The sequence below is a fragment of the Sciurus carolinensis genome, chromosome 2 (assembly GCF_902686445.1).
Source record: "Sciurus carolinensis chromosome 2, mSciCar1.2, whole genome shotgun sequence".
NCBI lineage: Eukaryota > Metazoa > Chordata > Mammalia > Rodentia > Sciuridae > Sciurus > Sciurus carolinensis.
Window position 1 is genome coordinate 162,780,901 of NC_062214.1, and position 17,996 is coordinate 162,798,896.

General features: G+C 42.0%; 1 pseudogene; it reads left to right on the top strand.

Annotated features, from left to right (window-relative positions):
- The first annotated feature begins 4,446 nt into the window (after positions 1–4,446).
- Positions 4,447–4,672, top strand: LOC124973776 (mitochondrial import receptor subunit TOM6 homolog; annotated as a pseudogene).
- Positions 4,673–17,996: the final 13,324 nt, after the last annotated feature.

A 17,996-nucleotide genomic window follows, 5' to 3' on the forward strand; every position in this document is an offset into this window, starting at 1 on the left:
GCCGAAAGTGTGAAGCTTTAGGAAGACTGTCGGAACACACACACACACACACACACACACACACACACACACACACGAGCTTGATTCAACTCCATTTATCATATAAAAATAGAGAGCTAAGTCCCAATTTTTAAAAATTACAATGCTCTTTTAGACACTAATTTTTTCCTTCCAATGTTTTTCTTCCTCATCAGGCTTGGTGAGGGAAACAGGAGACTTATCTTCATTCTCATTTTTCCATAATAGGCAAATGAAAAAATAGAGAATATTTGGCCTCTGTCTCTCTGCTCAACACTCCCACCTGAGTTTTTAATCTGATGATGAGGTTGGAGAATGAAAATGGTCCAGGTGGTTCAGCATCCTGGAGTCCGTTCAGTCTCAGCTGGGATGGGTTCAAGTACTGAAGGTGGAATGCAGTTTTTAAGTTTAAATAACAAGAATCCCAGAGTTGGGAAGATCCAGTGTGGTGGTGCTGCTCAGCAACATCGTCAAAGACCCAGGTGCTTCCCTGTTTTCTGCTCTGCCACCCTCAAGTGTCGACAAGCCTCCCAGCTCAGACTTAGTGTCCTGAAGCCACAATGCCCAAACACAGAAAAGAAAGAGAATAAAGGGAAGGCGGCATCTTGTCACAAGCATCTCTCTTTTAAGAGACAAAAGTTTTAACAGAAGTTTCCTGCAGGTTTTTTCTTTAATAACTTTTATTTTTGAATGCAGATTTCCCCATTGATCACCTTGGCCAGCATCAGGTCACATGATGGCGACCCGCCGTGAGGGAGGCTGAGAATGAGAAAGACCACCCGCATTTCAGCCTGGAGAGTTGGGGACCAGGGAGAAAGGCAGGGAATTGCTGTAGGGTGGACAACCACCAGTGTCTATCAAGTATCCAGGCTCAACTCAGGGCAAAGGCCAATCTGATTACATATCAAGCTATACTCTCTAATTTGACTTCACTCAACAAGAAAGTCAATATTTTATCTCCTCCTGTCAGATTCTCTCATCTCACTTTCTCATTTCCAAGCTCGAAGCAAGCAGAGGAACATGACTACTTATTATTCCCAACACTAACAATTACTGCCAGAAGCACTGTTGATGGTAGAAAATCAACCACCCACTTTGAGACACATCTTCTTTATCTGGAAAGCACCCTGGCTTTTTGGCTTTTTAGCTGGAGAGCATCTCCAAGCCCCAAGAGTCTGTGAGCCCATGACTATATTCAAATGTCTCCAAGCAGGAAATTGAACCACAAGTAGCCTAAGACAAGTTGAGAAAGGAACAAATTTGACTTACATTGGCCTTGGGGATTCAACTTTGCACTCTGAACTTTGAAAGCAGTGTCAATAAAAGTAAGACCTAGCAAATATGCTCTGGCATGTTGTTAACTCTAACCATATTGATAGGCTTACAAGAGTTTAAGAAAATGCTGTCCTCTTTGAAAATTATTATTTCTCTGTAAAACAATCTCTAATGTCTACAGAGTACAGCCCTAACACCACCTTGACATGACTTATAATAAGTCTTTCCCAACTAAGTATCAGCCTGTGTCCACATGAACTCAATAGCAGCTAATATTTTAAAACTGTGTTCTGTGTTCAACACGCAGTTCTTTATATTGCATCCTCTCTTTTAATCCTGTACGTTTTACATACAAAGAAACTGAATTAACTTGCCAAGGTCATAACGCTAAAAGTGGTAGAGCCAGAATTTGAACTTAAAGATTATGTGTTCAGAGTTTATGCTTTTAGCTGCTATGTTATATTGCTCTTTTAGTGTTTGAATATTATTTTTTTAAATGTTTACATTTCTATGTCTGCCATTAATCCATATGGGGAAATTTCCCCTCTATTCCCTAGAGATTCTATCTAATATCTAATAGACTCAGTAAGTGAGTGAATGAGTGACTGGTTGCGTGGACTTCTTTGTCCTTCGAGCACACTCTGCTCTCTCACACCATTGTGCCCTGGCTTATGCTGCCCTCTCTGTCCAGAAGATTCCTTCTCGTCCTTCAGGACAATGTCCAAATGTCATACCCAGGCTGTGTTCCTCACATGGAAAGCAAGTCACAGGCACAGGAACTAGAATGAGAACGGCAGAGGACTTATTCATCCATCAGGACCAGCTAAAAACAACCCTAAAATATCATAATGTAACACAATAAAATGGCTCACGGTCAGCAGAAGCGGTGAGCAGGACTCGGCAATCATTTAGGGACCGAGGATCCGGCTGGTGGCGTCACCATCTTCAAGATGTAGCCTCACCAGCTTCAAGATGTGGCCTCTACCACCATGAAAGGGGAAGAGAAATCCTATAGAATTGGGTAAGCCTGGAACTGGCACACAGCTTCCACCAGTTCTATTGGCCATAACTCAGTCTTATGGTCTTGATCTAAATGCAAACAAGGCCGAGGAATGAGGTTGACGTACGCACCCAAGAAGATAGAATAAACACATTTAGTGAACACAGTATGTTCCCACTGTTGTTCCCTTCATAGTAATATGGGTCCATACCTTCAAAGGTTCTAATGAAAACAGTTTTCACCTTAGCATTCCATACCCAACCAAACTTTCAATTAAGTGTGAGAGTACAATAAAGAAATATTTGCCAGGAGTAGTGTTGCAAGCCTGTAATCCCAGCAGCTCAGGAGGCTGAGGCAGGAGGATCACAAGATTGAGGCCAGCCTCAGCAGCTTAGCGAGGCCCTAAGCAACTCAGTGAGACCCTGTCTCTAAATAAAATGCAAAAAAAAAAAGGGCTGGGGATGTGGCTCAGTGGTTGAGTACCCCTGGATTCCATTGCTGGTACCAAAAAGAAAAGAAATATTTGAAATGAAAGATCTCAAAAATTGTATTCTCCACATACCTTTTCTCAGTAAGTTCCCAAATAGTGTAAACAAGGAATTAAATAAGGGAAGAAGAAAACATTTTATCTAAGAATCCGGAATCTAAGGCTGGAAAGAGTTGAAAAGCAGTCCAGAAATAACAGGTGTAACAGCAGGCCTGGAGAGTGACAAATCCAAACCAGAATAAGTTTACCTGCATTTGAAGGATGGGAAAGGGGAAATGGACTGGTGACCTATTAAGCCACCATGCCCTGGCTTATCCTGCTCCCTCAACTTTCATCTTATGAAGTATTTAATGTCTAAAATGTATACACCTGTAAATAAGAGTATAGGCATGTTCTTTGGAAATGGAGAAGTAAATGACAAGAGAAACAACTAAAAAGAACTGAAGATATTTGCCCCTGGATAGCTGATCTTGGAGTCGGAGTGCAATAGAGAAAGAGAATGTTAGTATAGAACTTGAATTTTTAACCATGGAATATATTTCTTTGCTAAAAATTTTACATATTTTAAAATAAAAGTGAGAGGGGGAAAAAGAAGTTTTTATAATCTTTTCTTTTGTCCTAGCCAAAGGTCTCACCAAGGCCCTACAGATGGCCTCATAAAAAAAAGGGAACACAGCAAATAGATGACATATTCTCTGAACCCCTACCAAAGTAGTCTCCCATTCATTCAAATCTTTTTAAAAATACTTTGAATGGCTCCACCTTCCCAAAGAGATTCAAAGGAAGAAGGGAAGGTGTGGAAAGAACAGATTGGGCTACAAACAGAGCTCCTGGAATATCAAGTATCCACCACATATGTTGGCTCTCTCCATTTTGCCAAAAAAAAAAAAAAAAAAAGGTATTATTGGACATTTTACACATTTTCCTGAAATAAAGATGCACTAAATCCTTCTCATCTAATAGCTGCATAAAGTTCTCAGAAATATTGGAGGGCACAGTGGCATGAAACTGTAATCCCAGCTATTTGGGAGGCCAAAGTGAGAGGATTGAAAGTTGGAGTCCAACCTGGAGAACAGTGAGATCCCATCTCTTAAAAAATAAAATATAAAAATGTTTTAAAATTTTTTGAGTTCAGCATGATTTTTGGTGAGCTCATGTTGACCGCCAGTGAGTATTGCCTCGCTAAGTACTCACACAGCCATCAGGATTATTTTTCTAATTTCAATAACTCATCTTCTGATGTCTTTTAAAAATTTGGGCAACATTTGTTGATCTCTTGGTTCCCTTGCTGCCCTGTCTCAAAAATTCACTAGCAATAGTTCTGCATACAGTTCTGTAAGATCCGCTAGAAGGCCGTTTGCCTGGTCTAGATCCGTGAACACAGTCGCTGCATGTGGGGGTTTCGTTGTCTCTTTCAACATCATCACCCTGCGGTCATCTACTGGGCACTACTGTCATTGGGACAGTCCCTGCCTCTGAGGAGCTCTTAGTCTAAGGAACAGATAAGTCAGGAATTACAACAGTGATAAACACCACGAGAGATGCGCACAGGCGACTGTGGGTTTGGAGAGGCACTAACCTAGTCGGGGGAGGGAGAGAAGTAATGTCTTCCGAGCAAGTGAAGAACTTGGCATGCAAGTGTACAGAGGAGGGATCGAAAGTACTAATGGCTTCCAGTGGGGTTCCGGTGAGCGCTACCAGCTCGACAAATGAAGCCCCCAAAATTCTGGACAACATAGGAGACTAGTTTCGGGGGGTCTACTGCTTTGCTATCAATAGGAATGATTTCCAGAGGAACTTGATCCTGAATTTGGGGACTCTTTGCAGCGGGAGTCTGGCTGGCTCAGAACTTGAATGACATTGACCTAATGGCACCTCAGCCAGGGGTTTAACCAAGTACACAAATGGAATTCCTGTGCTGCACCCAAACCTTCCAAAAACAGCCAAAATCTGTGACTGGCACAAGGTATTCCCTGATGGCAGCTGAAGTTGGATTCAGAGGTCACCTTCACCTTCCCCAGCTGAATTCCAGTCACTGGCCAACATTCATCCTCTGCCCAGTTGCCTCTGTTCTGTAAAGTTCTGTACATCGTTCCTAAGTTTCTACTTAGGTAATCTTTGTTCTTGTTCCAAGGAATAATAATGGTGTTATAAGAAATATTTGAAATAAAGATCACACACAAAGATGAAAGAAAGAAAGAAAGAAAGAAAGAAAGAAAGAAAGAAAGAAAGAAAGAAAGAAAGAAAGAAAGAAAGAAAGAAAGAGCACAGAGGAATGAAAGAGGCATCCGGGCAGACTTAGAAGTGAGAAAAAACTCGAAAGCCATTCAGGCATTGGGCAACGTGACATGAGATGGAGGGTACACCCGAGGCAAGCAAGGGCAAGGATCCACTGGGAACACACTAGAGGATTTTACTCAGAGAAGTAAAATGATCACATGAGAGTTGTAAATAGATCCCTCTGACCCAGAGGGCTGAAGTGTGTGTGGCAGGTGATGGAGGGTGCGAATGGCGAAAGAGACTCCATGACCCGACATGAGACCATCCAGCTAATGAAGGGAGAAATTCTGAGAGTATGGACTCTGACAAGGGGAGTGTGGGTAAGCGGGGAGGGAGCAACTGAAATCTAACAGGGAGGTGGACTCAGCAGGACCTAGTGATAAAGGAGGAAGAAGGAGCAGACATCTCAGGCAGCCCATCTGTCACTGCCAGCTAGCAGGGAACCTGGGGGAACCTGGTTTGAGGATAGCTGAGCTGACTTTGTGCTCACTTTGAGATACCTGCCAGGCATGGGAACAGACACGCCTCTTCATGGGACCACTCAGTTTTGCAGCCCAGAGAGAAGTCGGGGTGAGAAGACGACCTTGTCCCTTGCATCTGGACACTGGGGAGCCCTTGGGGATGAACAAGATCTCCCAGAGAAGATGTGCATTGAAGAAAAAGGGCAAGAAGTGGGATGAGGAGTCCCAGAACTTAGCACCCAGCTAACCCTGGCCCAAGTGCTTACCTTCGTAGGGTCCCACTGTTCCATCACCCGACACCTCATTTTCCAGTCCATGTATTTCCCTCCACATTAGACATAATTCACATGAAGGTAGAGACCAAACTTCATTTGATTTAGTTTCCTCAGGTTCAAATGTACAACCAAGAATATTTACATGCTTAATACATGCTGACTAAACAATGATATACAATCATTGTTCTATAATTTCTTGAAGAGGCAGAAAAATAGCAAGTCTAACATGCTTCAAATTCAAGAAATTACAAGTCTTAGCACATGATTCCAGAATTTTGGTCTAAGAACACACCTCTTGTCACTGCCCCTCTTGCTCTTATTTCAGAACAGAAATCTGATTTTCTACAGAACAATGTTTCCCAGAGTCTGGGAAGGGAATTGGGGGAGAAGAGATGGATAAGGATGGTTACTGGGTGCAGGGGTTGCAGTTGAATAGGAGGAATATCTTAGTGTTTATGGCACAGTAAGAAAACTATGGCAGACAACAATCAATCGTATATTTCAAAAGGACGAGTAAGTGGACTTTGAAGGTTACGAACACAAAAAAATGAGAAATGTTTGAGGTGATGGGTATGCCATTTGCCACATCTGATCATGTGCATTGCATACATGTAATGAAACGCCACACCGGACCCCATAAATATGTATAGTGACTATGTATCAATCAAAATAAATAAATAAGATAGAAATCTGGTGAGACCTGGTCTCAAAATAAAAAGGACTTAGGATGTATCTTAGTGGCAGAGCACCCTGGGGTCAGTCTCTAGTAGCAAAAGAAGAAGAAAAGCTTAGGCGCTTAGGCTTGTCTCATGCTTCTCCTTATTGAAGGTTCATGAGTGGTACCAAAATAGAGTCCAATAAAAGGGCAGGTGGATTTCCCAGAGAGGGACCAACAGAAGTTTAGAAGTATGCATTTCATGCTATCATTTTTTTTCTCTGAATTGGAAAGAAAGTCAGAGAGAGGATGGACTTGTACTGGGAGTTCACAGAAAATGAACTCACCGAGGACCCCGAGGGCTTGAGCCGAACGTAGACAGACAAACTGCGTAAGGACCCAGGTGAGCCTGAAGCTATACTTCTGCAGAGAGGCTGCTTCCCAGGTCTGCAAGACTATTCCACAGCTGTCAGTAGCCCAGGTCAGCAAGGGTGCAGAAAGAAGAGCGTCCCACTGAGCCCAGACTAGACGGTCTTCAGGTCAGCTGGACCCTAGAGGGCCGAGAACACCATTGCCCTCAAAGTGGGGAGGGAATGAGACGGGGTGTGAACTAGACAGAGAGGCAGTAAAGGACAGGAGAGGGCTGACAGGCCACAGGGTCCTTGCAGCAAGGGATACGTCACATTCATCCTTGAATTCCCAGCACTCAGCATAGTAGATGCTCAATATTATTGACTTTATGTATAAATGAATGAATGAATTCACACATTGCCACCGGTGCGCATGCAAGCATGCACAGACACACAAAGCCCTATGTACCAGGGTCACAATGAGGTAAAATTCACCATTAGTATTAACCTTTGTTACCTATTTGGGTTCTTCATTGTTTCCATTGCTTCGTCCTTTAAAATCTAGAACTTTAACTCATGCTCTTCATATGGAGAACTCAAGTAAAGACAGGGATGTCTCCTAAGAGACTTCTAGAAAAATGTTTCCTCTCTGATGAAGAGAACTTTAGGTTGTCTTCCTTCGTGATTCAGTAGGATGAGGGCATGAGGCCAGGAACTGTGTGGCAGTCATTTGCACGCAGGAGGGGACAAGCCTATGGATGAAAGTTGGTGTGATAAGGACAGTGGAGTGGTAAGAATGAAGTCCGTGGGTCTCACCGATGCACCACCTTAACCAGTTCTCAGATGCCTGAATTTATAAACGCTCTCGTTTGTAAGCCACTGTTTCCTGCTACTTGTAGCCCCATCTCATTGGATACGATAAGACCAACAGAAAGGAACTCCTCACCTGCAGCTTCACATCACACTCCGCTGCCGTGACGTGGGAGGGAGTATTTAACTCATTAAAACTGAAATATTCGTGTCTTTCTGTTAGAAGGTTCAGAAGCACAATCATTGGGAGTTGGTTCATGAGAAAATCCCTGACAAGCAAATTCAGGAGAGATGGATGGAAACATGAAATCTAAGCTTCGTTTCAGTCAATTATGCAACCCCAGTCAACAAAACAAGTTCACATGAAATGGTTTGCAATTCATATTTGTTAGTCTTACTTTGTACCAGGCACCATGCTGAACATTTTACACATATTATCTGTTTTAATGCTCAGGATGATCCTATGGAGTAGGGAATATTAACATTATAACTGAGAAAAGTCAAGCTAATTGTAACCATCGGACTCCCATCTTGCTGCGAGTTCTGTGTTGTCTTCATCCTTTTGGTATTAATGTTAAAGAAATAGGCAAATATCAGTAGGTAAAAGTAAGAAGACAGAAAAGGGAGACACCCCCAATAATCCTGCTACAATAAACCCAACCAGTGTCTGGACAAAGTCAATTTAAGAGAATAAGATAATATGGAAAAGTTGACTTTTAGGTAAGTTTCTCCCAAGTCTATTATTCAGTTTTTCTCCAGAAGACTCTGTTGGGGGGCGGGGCAGGGGGTGATTCTCATCCTACTTCTTCCATGACTGGATCCTGGGAAAGTCTCCTTAAGGATATTACATGTTAATGGAACATTCTCCAGCCATTCCCAAAATTTCTCTTAGATAATTAGCCTTCTACCAATTTATGTTTATAAGCTGTCAATTAAATGTCAGCATTAAAACATTGAACTTTGAAAAAATGCCTCTGTGTCAAGAAATCACAGACAGCAGAGAGGCATGTTTACTTATTTCAGAGTTAACATAGTAACTCTATGTGGTTTGGTCAACTCTTCAGCAAAACCAGGATTTCTATTATTCATAATCATGACATTTGATCAAAGGAAAAGACATGTGGCTCATCTTTCTGCACTTTTCTTCCTGGTAGTTAAGCCAAACACAAATATCATGATCTGGTTTCTAGTCACAATAATGAGCCACAGTCTGTTCTGAAATCTCAGACATCAAAGTCAAAGATTTTTGAATGAGGCCATAGATGAATCTGAAAAGAACAGAAAATAGTAGTAATAGTATGGTTTTTAGGAATCATGTGTCAAGTAAAGGAAAAAAGAAAGGTTGTGAGTAGGGATTTCTCAATACACTAAAAGACTTCCATAATCTCTCCCATTAGGAACATGTCACTCAAATTCACTGAGGTTCCAAGATAGTATAACCCTCCCTAAAAAATATTCTGCAACAAACTTCTTTACCTTTTCTTTTTCAAAAAGTGACAACAGTTGTTACTTTGGAATTGGACTCGCTCTCCTCATGGGGCATGAAGAAAAATGTCTAAAAATACTTCCTATGTGAAATTTTTATTCAATGAAAAGGAGAAAAACTTAAGGACTCCACAACCACACAGGTATGTGGTAGCAAAGCCACCAGAGAGGAATAGAACCCCAGCTAAGCCAACATGTTCAAGAGTATATACAAATATACTTGAAAAATAATAATCAAAGCCATTGAGTGACAAGCGTAGCCATGTGTTTTACATATGCCATCTCTTCCCAGTGACCCCAGGAGTTTGGTGATATTAACCCCATTTTATAGGAAAAGGGAATATTATACTATCAAAGGTGATATTTAAAACTTGAAATGTCTCAATCGTTTGTTGTCCTATATACATATTAGCTTAGGCTTCACTTCAACTGAGAATTTTTAAATTAAAGACTTTATCACATGAACTTATTCAGTAGAAGAGAAATCCTACATGTGCACATGAATGAATACAAGTTTTGGTGAAGTCACTGGTTCTCAAGTCTTTGGTCACAGGATCCCATTATTCCTTTTAAAATTATTGAGGACCTCCAAGAGTTTTTGAGGACCCCCAAGAGTTTTCTGTCAATATTTACCATAGTGGAAATTAACCCTTGAGAATTTTATAAAGCATGGAGCTACTCGTTCATTTCAAAGGAACAATAATAAACTCATTACATGTCAACCTCAGTATATTCCATCTGTCCCCTATTGCTTCCTTGTCTTTAATCTTCTGCTACCAGAAAGCACACTGCAATGAATAACACATAAAACTGCTTTTAAACCTTGTCTTTCACCTCCTGATCAGGAAAAAGTGTGAGCTTGCTTGTATTCAAACCCCACAATCAGCCCCTTGAATCCTTTAGCTTCCAGTCTTTCATTCTAGAACTCTAAGAAGCTTAATTTTATCATATTGTTTACACAAAATTACACAGTTGTATTAAACAACAGAAACCAGCGTTGCCAGACTTCAGAGAAAGGAGGGGGAAAGCTGGAGAATAGGCTGTCGTTAACAAAGTCAGACTGATCTGCTCCAGATGACACTGTTGGCCCTGGACAGTTCAGGTCACCACCATACTGGACAGGTCTGGACCATCATCACCTGTCACTGAGCTGCTCTGCTTGTACCTTCTCCAGTGGACATCCAAGCTCCCAGCAGAACCTCCATTACAGCATGATGAAGGAATCCGAAAGCCTAGGAAAGGGGTGGGAGATGAGATCTGGATTTTTCCAGGCGAAAATGGAGTTCTCATATTGGACAATCGAAAAATCTAATAAATGGTACCAAACAAATTAGTAGCACAGCTGTAACTGAAACCCAGTCTCCGGGCAATCTCTTTCCTCTGCTTCTAGTAACTGTTCTAGTTCAGTGAAGACAATACATCTATGAGCTTGTCCCTGGCTAGAACTCAGATTTTCTGGCCCTTCCAGAAGCTCTACTGATATCATTAGGAAAGTTCATAGACTCTCCAGCACGGCTGACCAGGAATTAAGATCAGTCATTTTTTTCTTCTCTTCTCTATTAAGATTAACACTATTTCCAAATTTTTCCCTGAAAGGATCAGGATGTGTGAGTATTTGAAGAGAACTCTGGATGATAAAATATCAAATAATTCAGGACCAGGGATGTAGCTCAGGGGCAGAGCACTTGCTTAATATGCACCAAGTCCTGGTTCAATCTCCAGTGCAATAGTAATAGTAGTGTTATAGCAATTTGGGGCTAGGATGAATTCTGCCACAGCATTAGATCAATGAGTCTTAATACAAATATATCCAGAATGAGCCTGGGTAACTCTTTTCTGACTAGCATTACTGGCACAAATTTTTTTATGATCCCTAAGGGGGAAAAGTATATATTCCAACTCTCCAAGTGAGAGGAAAATGGTAGTTTCCAATTCAGTCTCCCCACCGACAATGGTTATGATCATGTTCCCTCCAAATTATCTAAGGATAAAAAAAATCTTATCCCAGCAGCATGAACTGGTCTCTACTCAGAGAAGCATACTCCTCTGGTCATCTTTCAAGCAATTGCCTGATATTATTGGGCCAAAGCAGCCTTCAGCTCCTGTCTTGGCATCCTTTGGTTTCAAAGACCTTGTAACAGCCACTCTGGGCCCCTGATGCCAGCTCCAAATAATTTCTCACCTCCAGAACTTTTTCTTGAAGGGAAAAAATATTATCCCATGATACCAAATGACACTGCAAATACTAACATCTCTGCCACGTGCCCTATTCATTTATTTCCTAGAACTGTCATTATGAATGACCACAATCATTTATCCTTTTAGGGTTCTGGAGGTTAGAAATCCAAAACCAAGGTGTGCACCAGGTTGCTTTCTTCTGGAGCCCATGAGAAACCATCCATTTTGTCCTTCTCTTAGCTTCTGAGAGTGGTTGGCAATCCTTGGTATTCTTGGCTTAGAGCGTCACAACTCCATTCTTTGTCTCTGTCCTCACCTCACCTTCTCCTCTCTGTTTCTACCTCTGTCTTTCTCGTACAAGGGCAACTTTCATGGGTTTAAGCCCACCCTAAAACCAGAATGATCTCCAGATCATTAATTTAAGCACATCTGCAGTAACCCATTCCAAACAAGTTCATGTTTACAGGTTCTTTGTGGACACATCTCTTGGGGGACCAACATTCAACTCACAACACTCAAGGAGAAGAGAGGAGAATGCAGCTGCTCACAGAGGAGATGGGCAGAGAAAAACAGTAGGCTTGCCTCTGCTAAACTACATCTAGGCTGTATGATCAGAAATAATGATGCCATTCTACCTGAATGCAAACCAACTCTTATAGGGTTACTAAAATAATAAGTGGCCATTTGAATCTTCCTTTAAAGAATTTGAAATTTCTACTTAACCTGATACTTCAAGACTGCCTATTTCTCACATCACCTAAAAATACTGTGACCCATATAACTTTGTCCCTGGGATTCCTCTTTCCTATTCACCCCAAAAAGGAAAACAGATAACAGATTTTAATTTAGTCGATTAGAAAGTTGGACAAAGGCTTTCAGGAAGGGACACCATGATTGAAAGAACCTCTCTAAGAAATGAGCAGTAAGTGTGAATCCTTCAAAAGAGAAAGAAAATACATTCACATAACAGTGGAGGCCAGGATCTTGGTTAGAACTAAGAAATATATTGACCTGAATGAAACGGAAACTTCTATAAGAATGGATGTTGCTCAGGCAATAGCAATTTCCCACGCAGAATGATTCACTCAGTCAACCGAGAAGCAAGGACACCAAGATATAAGGACATGCCTGTGGCATTCATGACATCATGCTGAATTAAGCTCATGAGATACATACCAAGTTTGACAGCCATGATCCTCAGGGAACTGGGATGCCTATGGGTATGTCATTTTGGTATGTGCTATAGAGAAACATCCCAGATTAGCCGGGGTCAAGCGTGAATGCCAAGCAGCACTCCTGAGCTGTGGGAGGCCTCCGGCTGGAATCTCCAGGCTCCTCTTCAGGACGCAACCCCAGGAGTAGACACAGGCCATGGGACCCACTGACAACATCACTTTTTAGAAGCTATATAGCGTTGCCAGGAGGGTTTGCCAGCCTGAAGCTTCTTTATCATGTGTCAGGATTTTTGTGCCCTGGCTGCCACTCCAGGGGACAGTCATCATAGGAACTGCTTCTCCTGCTGGAAGGTCAGACTGCTGGAGGAAACGTGTGGGCTGTGGTCCAAGGGCCTGCTGGGTAGTCCACATCTTCCAATGGGTTGGAATCATGAAGCACAAGTCCATCTCCAAATGTCCCATTCCCGATCCCCCCTAAGTCATTCTCACCCAATTGTGTCTTCCTTGATGCTAATACTTCCCAAAAGTCCCAGAATCCATATCCACTGGCTTGGCTTCAAGGGAATTCAATTCATCCTACCCAAATCCTGAACCCCAAAGGCATATAAATGTGCAGGGAAAATAAACCTGTCGGAGGTGATGGAATAACAAGGTCAGGACATCAACATCATCCTTGCCCCAAAAGATGACTACCACCAAATAGCTTCTCTTACACCTGACACCCTGTTGAAAGAACAGTAAGCTTTCACTCAATGCTCTGAGAATCAAAGTCACCCAAATGTTAACTTCCCTTACTCCAGCTTCACGAGCAGCCTGCACAGGCCTTATCAATAGAGACTTTGGTACTTGGAAGCAGGGTGCTGTTGTAACAAATGTCCCCTAAAGTGAGAGTGGCTGTGAAATTGGGCAGAGGCGACAAGAATTTTGAGTTATACAGAATAAAATAAATCTAAACTGGCTCAAAAAGAGTGCTAACAGAAGGGGTTTTGAGGATGCTGCTAGTGAAGGCTCCGAGGGAAGCAAGAAGGAAATAAAGAACAAGTTTTTGGAAAGGAGAAGGAAAGACTTGCTGTGTAGTAGCAGGAACTTAGCAAAGTTGTCTCCTGTGGTCTTACAGAAGGCAAGACATTAAGGAATGAACTTCATCATTTAGTGAAAGAGATCTACAAGCAAAGTGAAGAAGGTACCCCTGAAACCTCCTTACTACCTGTTTTATATGAGGAGACATAAGTCAAGAGAAACATGTTAAACAACAACAACAAAAAAAAAAATAGGACTTAATCACTGAAAATTATTAAACTTTCCAGATGGCAAAAGATACTAGAATTAAGAAATTGTTTCTTACTAGCACAGAGAAAAAGCCAAGAGTGTGACTGCACAGCCTGTCATTAAAATCTCAAGGCAGAGCAGAGGATCAGAATCATTCTCAGGCACACAAAGAAGCCTTTCAAGACATTAAAGGTGTGCCTCACCAATTCTCTTAATCACATCAGAGGGACAGTGGGAAACTTAGGACCCTTGTCCCTCAGCTACCTCAACAAGAGCCCAAGGTAGGAAGGGTCTATCTTAAAAAGATCCGTAGGCATGACTTTTGTTGAGAGATGGGCGCCACAGTGAAATACTCAGAAGACCTACAAGGTTTTCAAGAAAGTCATGTCAGCAAAAACACTGCCCTCCTGGACTGAAGGGAATAGAGATAACTACAAACTCAAAGAGGCATGTGGAGTCCCCAGCTCCTCCTGCAGGAAGCAAGTTGGTAAGACTACCAAACTATATGTGCGCGCTATCTGGTATAAAAAGGGGTGAATGATTCAGAGGGTGGAACACCACCTCAGAGGACAAAGTCAAGAACCAAAAAGAATTATTCCCAGGATGCCTTTGTACCTCCCATCACCTACCATTCTCATCCTACAACTAGTCCACAATTGCTTGCTGGGGAACAGGGTGATAACTTGCTTCTCTAGTTTCAAAAATTCATAGAGCCAGGGAAAGTTCACCCAGAGAGCAAGGTTCCTGATTTAGACGATGAGATTCTGGACTTTGAACAGATGAATGATCCCCACTTCTTGTATGCACACTCTTGTGTAATCCCCTCCCCTTGACTTCAGCCTGGGCTTAATGATTGGTTTTAACAATAGAATGTAATCAAGGCGATGATCTGCCGCTTCTGGGATTACAGCACATAACATGGCAATGTCCATCTTGCTAGCACACTCCTGGCTGTCTTCATGTAGCCGGCAGCCATGCTGAGAAGGTCCACTGGCAAGGAACTGAGAAAAGCCTCCGGCCAGCAACCAGCTAAAGGCTGACAGTAGCATTCAGCTAATGGCCAGCCAGAAACTGAGGTCCTCCGTCTTATAATTGCAAGGAACTGAATTCTGTCCCCATGAGAACTTGGAAGCAGAGCCTTCCTGTCAGAGACCACAACCTTGGCTTTCTTGACTGAAACCTCATGATAGGTCCCAAGAAGCAGACCTAGCTAAGCCAGGCCCAGACTCCTAATCCACAGAAATGATAAGAAAATAAATGGGTGTTTTAAGTTGCCAAGTTTGTGGTAAATTATTATGCAGCAATAGTTAACTAATAAAGAATTCAATAACCCCTTTCCAGGGGTCTGAAAGTAGAGCATCCAACATCTTCAAGGCCCCATGGGGGCTTCCAAAGGAGAAAGACTTGGGCTCACCCTGAAAATACCTTAGCCTAGTATATGTTTATTATGCGTATCACTTATTCTTGCATTCTAAGCAAGTAAATGCTTACTAAGTATCGACCATGTGCAAAGCATTATTATTTTAGTGGCTGGGTTACAGACTTGAGTGAGGAAGACAGTCTTTGCCATTAAAGAGTTAATGTTCTAGAAAGGGGAGGTAGCCAAGAGGCAAGTGAGCAAGTAAGCAAATAAATAAAATGTAGTTCAAATTGAGATTATCTGTTCAGTCAATGAACAAGAGGGTGAGATGGGATTGATCTGGGAGAAGGGATTCTGTTTTCGACAGGTCAGAGTTGTGCACTGAAGAGGCAGCATATAAGAAAAAAAAATTGAAAAAAAATTGAAAGGTGAGAAGAAGCCAACCACACAAAATGCCTAGGGCAGAGGAAACAGTAAGTGGTCATGGTCAAGAAACAGGATAGGACCAGCAGGATCAGGACAGGTGAGTAAGGGAAACTGGAGTTAAGTAGCACCAGGTAACTTGGCACCAGGAAGACTGTGGTGGAGAATCTGGTTTTATTCCTTGTCTATCAGGTAGTCATGGAAAGGCTTTAGGAAAGAGAGTGAGATGATCTGGCATTTAGAATAATTCACTGCCTTTCCTTCAGGCTTTTTCACCTATTTGAATCAGTAATGAATCATGGGATGGAAATAAACCATGAGTTTCCTGGAAAAACCAAGCAAGGTCTTGACATTTATTTCTTACTTGTTCCTAGTCCCATTTCTTTTATAACTTGGGCCTGAAGACTTCTCTAGCATTGCCAGGTGTGCCTGGGTGCAACCTCAAAACTGGCCAGGATGTCAGGTGCTGTGGGCATCCCTGCAGAGGGTCACACCCAAGGAAATCCCTAATGGTCCTTCTAGGAGTGGAAAAGATTCCAGGGAGATGCAGCCACACCTGGCCATCAGTGATATCCTGGCACATCACAGCCTCTGGTCACTAGAGAGTGACCGTACAGAACACAGTCTCTCCTAACCTGTCTTCTACACACACTGGTTTCCTGTTCTTATCTTTATAAAGAAATCAGTACAAATTCAGCAAGCTGTTCATGTATGGCACATGCACTTTTTTGCTAGGATATCTACACTTCAATTGACAGTAAGAATGAAAGAATGCATGCTTTCTTAATGAAAATAAAGCCTCCCAAATTGATGTGCTTTTAAAATGATTCCCCCCAGCACATCCCTCCCTCCCCCGCCGGCTATAATTGAGCTGAACTGTCCTTGTAGTGTTTATGGATCTTCAGAGGTTTCTCTCTGATAATTCCTCATCCAATTGCCAGTAAGAGGGATGCTGACCCCACACGATGCCTCGTGACCTTTGGCTCTCAGGTTTAGTCTGCAGAAACAAGAAAGCTCCTCTCCCAATCTTGGTGGCCCCCTCTCAGGCCCTCCTCAAGTCCCCTTCCCAGCCAGACATTCCCCCTGAAGCCAGCAATGAGTTTTCTAAAGAGGCAGTGCTGTTCTGGGGTTCTCACAAAGAAATAGGCCTTCCTCTGATTCCACAAGCTCAATTTGCTCCATCATCCCTGACACCTCAGATCGCTCGCCGGTTATATGAAGGCACTATTGTCTGAGACACTCCGGGTGCTGAAGTGTAACAGAAACGGTGATAATATCCTTTTTGTGTCAGTGAACTTGCTTGTCAGCTCCTAACTCATTAACTTCATCTGATGTTCACATTTCCTCATTCAGGCAAGCTAGGAGGCTATTTGTGCCAGGTTTCTTTTAACCTACAATATAATAAACACAATGGTACAGATCAATTTTTGACCCTTGCATTCTCAAAAGCTCAAAAAAAAAAAAAAAAAAACTAGTTATAAATTGGGGAAGGGGATGTCACTAGCCAAACCCATTACTTCCTGATGCTTGACCTGAATCTGCCATGTCCTTACAGATGTAATCATGTTAACCTCAGAGAAAGTCCTTTATACCAAGAAGCACGTCTCAACCTGCTGTTGAGGTCGGGTAAGGACTGCTACACTGAGCTTTTGAAAAAAGAATATATACCATTTGTTTGACCTATTTTTTTAGGTGTTGAGACTTTACTAAAAGATAGTATGCCTCCTTAGCATGATCCTCTTTTCTCCCCTTTTGACTACATTTAACTAATTTTAACTTAAGCTGTCAGCAATTACTCCCACATTTCCAATTTGCTTATCTTGCTACTTCTTGATTTAGCAACTCTACGCACATTATCTATTAAGGATTTAGCTCTTTTATACCTCCTCCCTCCCCTTTCTCATCCTAATACAGTTATTTCACCATTTTTAATTAAATCAGCAATCAGTCTCTGGTAATGTGACTGTGTAAACACTCTCATCAGTCCAGCAATATACTATGATTACATTTCTCCCCGTGAAAGCTGTTCATTCCCCAGGAGTCTCTAATTAACTCTCCTTTTCTCTTACCCTATCTGCCAACTACATGTCATTAATCCTTTCCAAATGTTACATCAGTTTTTCTACCAAGTCCCTTGGCTTCTGGAACCAGTTCTTCCCCTGTTCCAGTCGATGCTAGGGCTCTGTGCCTGCTCAACAAGTCTTCAGTTGACCTTTGTTCTCTTCCTGGGGGGAGCCACTGTTTCCTGGTCCTGTTTCTTCTGCTTTTTTGTTCTGCTGGAATAGATCTTTAAGCAGTTTTGAACTGAAGTAAAGTGCATGAATGTAGAGTGATACAGGCCAAATTATATTGTATTTTGTGTGCATGTACAAATATGTAACAACAAACCCCATCATTATCAACAGCTGGAGGGCACCAGGGAAAAATACAGAAAAAAATGCATCAGAAGTATTTTCTGAATATTCTTATGTCTAAAATCTCTTACGTTGATTTAT